The following is a 12107-nucleotide window of genomic DNA, read 5'->3' as shown; positions in this document are numbered from 1 at the left end:
GTAAGTGTTAGGATCACATTAAAGCAATCCACATCACTTTAGGGGACAAAGAATCATAGAATAAGATGGAGGTTACAGCTGAAGGGTATACTTGAATGAGCTGCACGTATCTTCACATCCTTTACTCCTGTAATTCTTGTGGGAAATTGCCCTAAGGAAACAATCAGGGATGAGCACAAAGATTTATGTTTGACATGTTGATTGGTGCCTTGTTTATTATAGAAAATAACTGGAATCTTCTTAATAATCTTAGGGATATAATGAAATAAAATATGGCACACATCCAAATGGTAGAATACTATGCAGCTATCAAAAATTATATTTCAAAGAATTTTTAAAGACTTGGAGAAATATTTGTTATATAAGACTGAGTGAGAAAAAAGGTAAACAAAACAATATCCAAGGCCTGGCACACGGCATACATGCAAAAAGCATTTTGTCACACTAAGTAACACATACAATGCAATAGCAAGCCTATATTTTAAAGTACATATACACATAAACAAGTATAAAGAACACAGGAAAAATATCAACAAGTCAAGAGTATTTCTCTTAGTGATTAGATTACAGATGAGTTATTTTCTCCTTTTTTTCTTTTTCTCATGTGTATATTCTAAATTTACAGTTAATATCCATCACTGATATACTTGAGAAAAGAAACATTATAAACCCTAAACATGAAAACAGATGTCTAAATGAAATTGCAATTTAAATGGAATTTTTGAAGACTAGAACACAGAAGCCCGGTGACATCAACAGCTACAGCAGAAGCAAAGCCTCAGACCAGAGATCAGGGCTGCTTCTCCCTAGATGGATGCTCCAAGTCAGGCCAAACCAGAATTCAGGGACTAGAAGAACCAACAGCTATATTTAAAAAGCAAGTTGAGGGGCTACCCTGGTGGCGCAGTTGTTGGGAGTCCACCTGCCGATGCAGGGGACACGGGTTCGTGCCCCAGTCCTGGAGGATCCCACATGCCACGGAGCGGCTGGGCCTGTGAACCATGGCCGCTGAGCCTGCGCGTCCGGAACCTGTGCTCTGCAACAGGAGAGGCCACAAAAGTGAGAGGCCCGCGTACCGCAAAAAAAAAAAAAAAAAAAAAAAAAAAAGCAAGTTGATACGTCATTAGTTTTGCATCAGAACTTTCTATGTTGGGGTGATATATTAAATCTAAGCAAAACGTGATAGCTTATTTCACTCTGTTCACTGAAAAACACTAAGAAGTAAATAGCCAGCTCCAGTTTTTCAACCGAAGCTTTTTCTCGCTTTTGAGTGAGAAAAGGCCATTTTGTCTGTGGCATCGGCTGGACTACAGAAACCTCAGGTTTGGGCAGCACGAGGGTCTCCTGGTGCCGGGGTTAAACCAATACCTCAGTTTAACACTTGAAACGGGAAAGTGTGAGGCAGTGAATCCACAGTTTCCAATTTAACCCATCCCTAAAAAACAGATTAGAGAACATCTCCCCAAATAATTATGATGGCCTCACATGGCTTCAATTAACAGAAAAAAACATGTCTATGTACTGTTAATGAGGAAGAAACATACTCTTGGTTGACCAAGTGTCTGAAAAAAATACCTGGTACTTTAAAAGATACAGGGCTTCCCTGGTGGCACAGTAGTTGAGAGTCCGCCTGCCGATGCAGGGGACACGGGTTCGTGTCCCGGTCCGGGAAGATCCCACATGCCGCGGAGCAGCTGGGCCCGTGAGCCATGGCCACTGAGCATGCGCGTCCGGAGCCTGTGCTCCACAACGGAGAGGCCACAGCAGTGAGAGGCCCGCATACCGCAAAAAAACAAAAATAATAAATAAATAAAAAATATATATTAAGCCCTGTTACTAGGTAGCCATTTAATTAAAGTAAATGTCTCAACATAAATCCTACTGGCAAGGGGCATGCAGTTTTAGAAATCAACCTGCAATTAGGTCTTTGGTCCTAATTATGTGACAACAAACAGAGAGATCCTAAGAGCCAAGACATATTGAAGGTATTTTAAAAGCCTTAAATTTTTTGTGTCAGGATTTATGAGGCTGTTTCCTCCACACTCCCGTCTCAAATTGTATTTAAATTCACAATCTTGCTTAATAGTAGCACACACCGGTTCTCTGACAAGCAGCTGGGGTGCAGAGGAAAGAACACAAAAAGTCAGACTTGGGTTCCAGGATTTGTTCAGCCCCTTGCCACCTCTGAAACTTCACCCCTTGTTGCCCGTTTCTTTATTCCTAAAACCAAGAGGAAATCACCTAGCTCTTCTGGCTGTAACTCACGTGAAGGTACAGAGCACAAAATCATCCTTCAAAATATAGCGTGTCTGGTATCGTTCTCAACAACTATTGTCCTGATCTGGAAGTAATCTACAAGAATGGTACTGCCACTCAACAGAGAAGATGAGTTGGCACTTCACCCTGAAAGTCTCTCACTTGGGAAGAAACACACTATTTCCTTGGCTCATCCTCTAAGTGACCCAACAAATTTCTGAGGCTTACCTCCTGTGAACTATTCGATGCCCTCCAAAGGATCAGTGTCACTGCAGGGAAAATCCGGGACCTTTTTTAGTCTGTCCTACCTCCCTCCAATTTTAGGAACTGTCCCTCCTAAATCCCTGTGATTCCAGTGAAATTTTTCATTGAAACACTTCCCTCAGCTGTCCTCACCACCAGGGTAAGCACATGACACAGGCTGACCCGTCAGAGTTCTTTTTAGAAACTGATTTGGATCCTGGGAAGAGAACAAGGGTGACCTCTCTCTAAGACACTGAGTAAAGGCACGTTTCACCGTCTTCCTCTTGCCCTTCTCTAACTGGAAGACAGTAGATATCCCATTCTGCCTAACATCACCTCACACAAAACTACCTTTTCTTGCTTTTTTCCAGCAGAAAAGCATTGCTGCCATCACAAGCATCAACTTCTAGGAAACACTACCTTACTGCCCTGAAATAGCATGAAATCTAAGGCAGCCAGTGGCTAGTGTAAGCAAGCACATTGATAGAAAAATAACCAACCAAAATCAGTCTCTTGACTGAAAAAAAAAAAAAAAAAAAGACACAATCACCATCACAAATAAAAAGGCAGAGCCGGCTGATATGTAAAAGCTCCCATGCCTAAGATAAAGAAGTGATGACTATTTTCTCATCACTGCCAAGTGAGCCTGGCTTTGCTGATGAATAGAGATCATTTCATTTTCTTTCCACTTTTTTCGTGGCCCAATTATCTTCCACATTACTAGGTTATCTAGATAATCACCATTACCTCCTGTTTCCTGACTGATTCATATACTTTTCTGTGAAAACCCATAAAGAAGCAAAGAAAAATCCAGGGTGCCAGATATGATGTAAATACCACCAGGACTTCATTCAAAGGCTCTAACACCATGCTGAGATACAGATTTTCACTAAGGTTGGACGGCTCCCCAAACAGATTTCAACAGGGCAACACATTAGTGTTCTTTTATACAGAAAATATTAGTGTCATTCCAGCCCACCAAAATTCAAGTGACTCAACCAGAGAAAGTCTAGTACTTGCTTAAATGACATAATAGACTCTCCTGCAGAGAGGCAGCAAAAGTATCACACTAGACTCTACCTCAGAGATACTTGAAATTGTTGTGTAAAACAACTGAGAAATTAAGCAACAGGAAAACAGCCAGATAAGTCCAGAAGAGTGTATTTTCCACCTTGGGACAGAGCAATAATGGTTCTGAATCATTCACCTGCTCTTCCTCTAGGTGCACCCTTGAGATTTTTATCCTTTGAGGTAATAAACATATGATAGGGTTATTTAACCACTGTGGGGTCCAGTTTTTTCATCTGTTAAATGAGCAGGTTGGATGGCTTGGGTTTTGGGTTTTTTTAACATCTTTATTGGAGTATTATTGCTTTACAATGGTGTGTTCATTTCTGCTGTATAACAAAGTGAATCAGCTATATATCCCCATATCCCCTCCCTCTTGCGTCTCCCTCCCACCCTCCCTATCCCACCCCTCTAGGTGGTCACAAAGCACAGAGCTGATCTCCCTGTGCTATGCGGCTGCCTCCCACTAGCTATCTATTTTACATTTGGTTGGCTTAGGGCTTATTTTACATTTTGAGGTTTGTTTTGTTTTGTTTTGTTTTTTAGGTCTTTTCCACATCTAAAGAGTCTACAGTTCAACTCAAAACACATTTCCCACAGAGTTTCCAGAAAAACATTTGAGTAATTGTCCCCAAGGGAAAAAATATTTAGCAACAAAGCCCTCCACTCCTAGACTAAAATATTCCCTTTGCTTCCTATGGATGGATAAAATAAGATTAGCAATAGCATGAGAGTTTAGGTTATAAATAAGAAAATTTACAGGTAGAGTTAAAACACTAGAATGAGAAGGAAAGAATCATTCTTGAGATCAGGACACCAGAAGAGGACGGATTCTTATTTGCTTGGGATACTTTAAAAGAGATCCTGTAAAATGGCAGAGACGTGGAAAGATTATCCTATAAATGAAAACATAAAAGAGCCATTTGAATAGAAGGAACGAAAAATGTTTACTCAGATGATCCTTCTCCAACACTCCTTCCCCTGAAAAATTCCCCAGAGCAGGAGTCTCTGCCTTCTTTCTGAGGCCACTATCCCAGTCCTTGTGTTCACCCTCCATCCTCCAGGGGTATCTAAAATACCAGTGGGACTCACTGCTATTCCCGACCACCTTTCTTGAACTCAGCTATACCACACCCCTTCACTCTGCACACATGGTACAGGGCATTTTAGAGCCAAAGTGGACTATTTTCCTGCATTTTCCCATCTTCACACCCTTGCTCAAGCTGATCAATTTACTTTGAGAACTTTTCTTTTAACTGCTCCCAAGCCAATAACCACAGTTCAGCTTCTCCATGAAATCACCTGGGACTCATCCCACAGTACACTCCCACCTCCCACATGAATCTGTCACATACGGAAGGAAACTTGCACTTCTGAAACTTAAAAAAGAAATGATGAGAAGTTAAACATTGGGTGTCCAAGGAATAAAATGAAAAAAAAGTTTCCTGAAGCCCTTTTAGATTTCCCAGTACAGGGGGTCCCATAAAGTCACTTTTTAAAAGTGTACAGTTCTGGGCTTCCCTGGTGGCGCAGTGGTTGAGAGTCCGCCTGCCGATGCGGGGGACACGGGCTCGTGCCCCGGTCCGGGAAGATCCCTCATGCCGCGGAGCGGCTGGGCCCGTGAGCCATGGCCGCTGGGCCTGCGCGTCTGGAGCCTGTGCTCCGCAACGGGAGAGGCCGCAAAAGTGAGGCCTGCGTACTGCAAAAAATAAATTAAATAAATAAATAAAGTGTACAGTTCTGTGGCATTAAGTACATCCACACTGCTTTACAACCATCACTACCATCCGTCTCCAAAACGTGGCATTTTTGCTTAAACTAGTTTGAGAGGGATTTCTGTCACTTGCATCCAACAAAATCCTGACTAATAAATAAATGCACAGTATAGAGTGAAAAATACAAGAAATTCATAAAGGATATGAGGGTTTTTTAAAAAACAATGAATAAAACAAAATTTTCTGGCACTGTGAAAGCAAATGGGACCCTGATTATTCTTGAAAATAATCAGAGTCTGGGAAGACCAGAAGATAATTAACCAAATGTATCATGTAGTGTAAATCGCTAAAAAGAAGATTCTTTGCTTTTATATATGTAATAGGAGAAAGCACTAACCCAAAAAGGAAGCTTGCATCTCATCTCCCAAGGGAAGATATTCTACAGAGGAAATTAGAATCAGGCCAAACAGACAAATCTCCTAAGGCAGGGAAAAGCCTTAGAGAATATGGAAGGAAGGAACGAAAGAGAGTAAAAGCTTAGCAGAAAAGACTCCCTTTATTTTAACAAGCTTTAGAAAGCTGCCCTGTTTATTGTCCTTACCTACACAAATAATTGTGTAGGTAAGAAACAGGAGGAATATTCCAGGAGCACTTTTCTTCATGTCAGCAGAAAAGTCAGTGCCGTATAAATTACTTTGAAATTAATGTACTTGTACAAGATACTTGTTTTCTTTTCTATTGTTAAACTGTGACATACTTAAAGCATACGAAACAACTGAGATAATTACAGACCTACTAACCAGTTTAAGAAGTGAAACATGACATCCTTGTACCTACTAACCAGTTTAAGAAGTGAAACATAACAGATGTTAAGTAAAGCCCCACACCCATCACCCATCTTCCACTCCACAGTAAACCACTACCCTGATATCGGTAGTCATCAATCCCATACATGTTTTAAAATATTTACTGGGTGTGTTTATAACCATAAACAACATAATGTTTTATAGGTTTATGTGGAGTCACAGTATCCATATTCTCCTGAAGCTTGCCTTTTCCGTTCAATATAATGTTTTGGAGATTTACTTATGTTGGTGCTCATAGTTCTACTTAATCCATTTTTACACCTGTATAGTATTCCACTGCAAGAAAAATAACCACTCTATTTCTCCATTTCAGTTAGGTTTGTTTCCAGTTTGTCTGTTTTTCATTACAAACAATGCTGTGGTGAACATTCTTGTACTTGTTTCCTTAAACACAGATGCAAGGGTTTCCTATGGGTATAGACCCAGGAGTGGAATCACTAGGTTGTAGGGTGTACACAGCTTCAACTTGACCATCTCCAAATTACTCTCCAAATGGTTGTAACACTTTACACTCCCAGAAGCAGTATTGTGAGAGCTTCTGTGTACCTACAGCCTTTCCAACATTTGTTATTTTCAGATTTTAATTCTCGTAAATCTGATGGTTATGTCTACTTGTATGCTTCCACTTATTACTTATACAACAAATGCATGCTTCCCCTTATTACGTATAAAACAAATAAGTTTTTGAATTCCAAAAAAACTTTTAAAGAAAAAAGTCTGATGAACGAATAAATCTATGACTCTACAAATGTGTAAGCAAGCCCCCCAAAGTGGGAGATGCACCTCCATATGTGTAATAGACTGCATGTAGGAAAAGAATTTTCTATCTGTATTTATGAAATATTGGCTTCTGAGATATTGATTACAACTAGAGAAAGGCTCTTGGTCCCTTAAACTGCTCCCTGAGCACATTCTGCATTCTAGAAGGCAACTCATGTCCTAGGCTTCAACAGGCAGAGAACAAGAAACACCACCACCACCACTGTCATTGCTCTGAGGGAAGTGGTTCTCCATGGCTTAAATCCTGACCATAGTTTAAAGAGATTTAAGGGGGAGAAAAAACTGAACAAATGAAAAAGGAAGAACAAACAGGAAAATCAGTTTCAATACACTGTATGCACAATTGGCATTTTCCTCCTTATAAACATACTAATTTTAATCTGAAACACTATATATATAAAGTTGCATAATCTTTCAGGTATTAAAACCAAAATCTGTAAATCAACTCTAGTCCAATTAAAAAAAACAAAACAAAACAAATTCTACTTTTCTGAGCTGATCCCAAAGGGCAGTTCTGGAAAAGGAGCAGAAGGAGATGGTCTTGAGATGAGTTCTTCAGAACCTAAGATAATAATTCACAATTTCCATAGGAGTCTAGTTACTTAGCAAGCGTAATTAGAACTTTCTACAGTTTAAGTCCCCCAAATTCTGTGATATACAGCATAGAGAAATGGTTTATGAGTTGGGCCTTGGAAGCCAGGTGATCTGAGTTCAATTCTCAGCCCTGCTGCATATTAACCATGACCTTGGATAAATTATTTAGCATCTTTTCTCATTTGTAAGGTGAGGATAATAATAGTATCTACCTTGTAATAGCTGTTAGAGAATTAGAAGTTAGACTAGGAATTGGCACCTAAGTGGGCAAAAAAAAAAAAATTAGTTGTTATTATATTCTAGCCTCATTTTTTAAATAAAAAAAAAAGTTCTCTATTAAGAGTAGATATCTAAGGGCTTCCCTGGTGGCGCAGTGGTTGAGAGTCCGCCTGCCGATGCAGGGGACACGGGTTCGTGCCCCGGTCCGGGAAGACCCCACATGCCGCGGAGCAGCTGGGCCCGTGAGCCATGGCTGCTGAGCCTGCGCGTCTGGAGCCTGTGCTCCGCAACGGGAGAGCCCACAACAGTGAGAGGCCCACGTACCGCAAAAGAAAAAAAAAAAAAAGTAGATATCTAAGAACCAAATCACTTTGCTGTACAGCAGAAATTAACAGAATATTGTAAATCAACTATACTTTTTTTTTTTTTTAAAGTAGATATCTAAGGAGTAGTCTTTTGTGCCCGTTTTGGACATTTGAGTTTCTAATGTTTATAGGATTACCTGGGTGATGAATTTGGGGTCACTTTTCTTTTCTTCATTATGCTTTTCTGTACTTAAAAAACTAACGCCTGATTTTTTTGTTTAAGCCTCATAGAATTTTCAAATACAAACTCAATTTTTCTTTTTAGGAAAAGGAGTCAAGGGCTAGTAATAAGTAGAAACATTGATTGTTTTCAAAGTGCCTCTTATCTAATTACATCTGTTCCTACCCGATGCCACATGAGGTCAGTTACTATCCTTTCCTGGTATAGGACTGTTATAGCTCACAGGCTCTAAATTCAAAACAAATGTGAAGTTTATCATGGCTATAGATGGCGCCTTCCTGTTTGCAAGAAATAACAGTTCTGAATCTTGCCTAGATTCTTCTGACACAAAAGAGGATTACATAGCCAGAGCTTTTTATGTGTGTGGTGGGGAGGGAGCGAGGGACGAAGGGAGGTGACCTTGGGCTTTGGATTTACTACGACCGGCTTATGTGCTGGATGATAACCACCTTTGGGGATCCAAGGAACCAAAGGCTCGAACAGAAAGTACTTGTGAGGAAACCTTCAGTATCAAATTTGATGCCACATCTCTTAATTTTTCTTTTGATATCCAAGTATAAACTATGAAATCATTCAGCCCAATTCCTATATGGTTAATAATTTGAAACTAAGTAAATAAAAGGAATGTTCAATTCATCTTATGTTTTCCAGTGCATTACCTTCAAAAATAAATCTGGTTTGGGGCAGTTTGATTCCCAAGGAAGGGTAATTTGCTTTAGCAAGGACTGGAATTTTGACCCAAAACCAGACCTAATAAACTGGCATTTATAAAAATATGATTTCTGCCTTAGGATTTAAAAAGAGGTATCGGTTAGAAATTACTGTGCTTACCTTAAAAGTAATTTGCAACCCCAAAAATTCTCTTCTAGGCCTATGAACCAGTTCTCCCAACATAAACTCTGAGGAAAAACACTTTCAGTTACCTAAAAACAGCAATTCCTCCCTCCTGGCTATGTTAAACTCTCTTTCTCCTATCCTCCATGCCTCATAGAAGAAAACTTTTACAGCTTCCCCTGAAGAATCAGCGTATTGCACAAATCAGTGACATAGCTTCAATAACTCTTTAATAACTTTTCTATGTTTTTCAAGACAAAAATGATCAGTGTTCTTCATTATAGTAAACCCATTTACAAGCTGTTGTGCAGCTTATAAATCCCTTGGTAAGAGACCAGCTATATATATTTTAGAATAGACTGTTATGGCTGGAGGGTATTTTAGAGTTGATCCGACTGGGCTGCACATGTGAATCCCCTAACTTTTAGAAATACTGATGCTGGGCGTACCCCACACCAATTAAATCAGAGTCTCTATGGATGGGGCTGGGGTACTGTCCTTTTCTTAGGCACTCCTCAGGTGATCCTGATGCACAGGGAGGGTCAGGTACCACAGATGTGATCCAACCACCTCATTCTACAGGTCAGGAAGTTGAGGCCCAGAGCTGGGAAGTGACATTCTTAAAGTCACACAGGTAATTAGCCCAGAATAACGTGGGAGTGAGAGCCCATGTCTTCAGGTTCTTCTCTACATTACTTTCTTTCATAAACTCTATTTCTCCTTATGAAATTAAATCTCAGAGTCTGATTTTAAAAAGGGACCCCAGTTTGGACCCAATTCCCTGAGAGCTTCCAGAGACCAGCTACACAACAGTCAGTCTAACTGTGGCCTGGACGCCCAGCCATTGGCTACTGTTATAAGAACCACATCACCATGTGAGCTGGAAAACGCCCACTGCTGCCATCTTCACCAGGAAGCAGCAGCCTAATTCACAATCCATTTTAATGGTTTTCTTTATTGCTTCCATCAACCCCTGTCCTGATAACTTCTCTTTAAAAGAAATAATAACAACCGCCTCTAAAAAACTTCATTTGGTGGTAAACTGAATTTCTAGGGTAGGGATAAACTAAAAGCTTTCATGTAAAGAAATGGCTTCGGGGCAACTTCTTGAAAAAGAAATTATTTGCTAATGGGTGGTCTGAAGCTTTGCTTTCAGGAAGAGCTGACACGAGACTGCAGAAATAGTGTATGGAGCTAGAATGGGCCAAGCTCCTCAAGAGCTGGGTATCATGTGGCATCGCGGGTCCCTTTCCAGATTCTGGAAAGGGATAAGCACAATGACCCCACCTGGGGTTTCATGAATATCTCCTCATTCATACAGCTTAAGGTGTGAAAACCCCTGGAAAGCAGTCTCCTCTGCTTGTCCTGCCTGATCCCATGTGCATGTCCCAATCCTGCTTACCTATTAAAAATAACCAAGAAAGGACTTCCCTGGTGGCGCAGTGGTTGAGAGTCCGCCTGCCGATGCAGGGGACACAGGTTCGTGCCCCGGTCCGCGAAGATCCCACATGTGGCGGAGAGGCTAGGCCCGTGAGCCAGGGCTGCTGAGCCTGCGCGTCCGGAGCCTGTGCTCCGCAATGGGAGAGGCCACAACAGTGAGAGGCCCGCGTACCGCAAAAAAAAAAAAAAAAAAAAAAAAAAACCAAGAAAATGTTTTTGTTTTAACCAAAAGTTATCCTCTTGGGGCAGGAAGAAAAACACAGCTGACCTGTGAGAAAGAGGGGCCAAAACCACAGCAGAGTAGAATGAGAACTGGCCCAGGGGTCCAAAGACCTCAGTTCCAGCCCTGTTCCTGCCACTTACGGGTGGCATATGTTGGGGCAAGTCCATTTCTTTCTTTTCTTTTTAGCTGCGTTCGGTCTTCGTTGCTGCATCTGGGCTTTCTCTAGTTGAGGCAAGCGGGGGCTACACTTTGTTGCATTGCACGGGCTTCTCATTGCGGTGGCTTCTCTTGTTGCAGAGCATGGACTCAAGCAATGTGGGCTTCAGTAGTTGCAGCGCATGGGCTTAGATGCTCCGCGGCATGTGGGATCTTCCCGGACCAGGGCTCGAACCCGTGTCCCCTGCAATGGCAGGCGGATTCTTAACCACTACACCACCAGGGAAGTCCCGGAGCAAGTCCATTTCTAGTGGCTTATTTTACTCATGGGCAAAGCTGGGATCACACCTGATGGGTTGGTTATGAAGACCAAGCAGATAATTTAATAGATAATTTATATTTTAAGAAATCCTTATAGAAGAATCTAGCCCAGAGAGGAACCAAGATGGCAGAGTAGAAGGACGTGCTCTCACTCCCTTTTGCAAGAACACCAGAATCACAACCAGCTGCTGGACAATCATCGACAGGAAGACACTGGAACTCACCAAAAAAGATACCCCACATCCAAAGACAAAGGAGAAGCCACAATGAAATGGTAGGAGGGGCACAATCACAGTAAAATCAAATCCCATAACTGGTGGGTGGGTGACTCACAGACTGGAGAAAACTTGTACCACAGAAGTCCACCCACTGGAGTGAAGGTTCTGAGCCCCATGTCAGGCTTCCCAATCTGGTGGTCCGGCAACGGGAGGAGGAATTCCTAGAGAATCAGACTTTGAAGCCTAGTGGGAATTGATTGCAGGACTTTTACAGGACTGGGGGAAACAGAGACTCCACTCTTGGAGGGCACACACAAAGTAGTGTGTACATCTGGGCCCAGGGGCAGGAGACGTGACCCCAGAGGAGACTGAAACAGACCTACCTGCTAGGTGTGGAGGGTCTCCTGCAGAGGCAGGGGGTGGCTGTGGCTCACCGTGAGGACAAGGACACTGGCAGCAGAAGTTCTGGGAAGTACTCCTTGGTGTGAGCCCTCCTAGAGTCTGCCATTAGCCACAGCAAAGAGCCCAGGTAGGTTCCAGTGTTGTGTTGCCTCAGGCCAAACAACCAACACAGAGGGAACACAGCCCCACCAATCAGCAGTCAAGTGGATTAAAGTTTTACTGATCT

Source organism: Lipotes vexillifer, unplaced genomic scaffold (assembly GCF_000442215.2).
Source record: "Lipotes vexillifer unplaced genomic scaffold, Lipotes_vexillifer_v1.1 scaffold113, whole genome shotgun sequence".
Lineage (NCBI taxonomy): Eukaryota > Metazoa > Chordata > Mammalia > Artiodactyla > Lipotidae > Lipotes > Lipotes vexillifer.
This window is presented reverse-complemented; position numbering follows the sequence as displayed.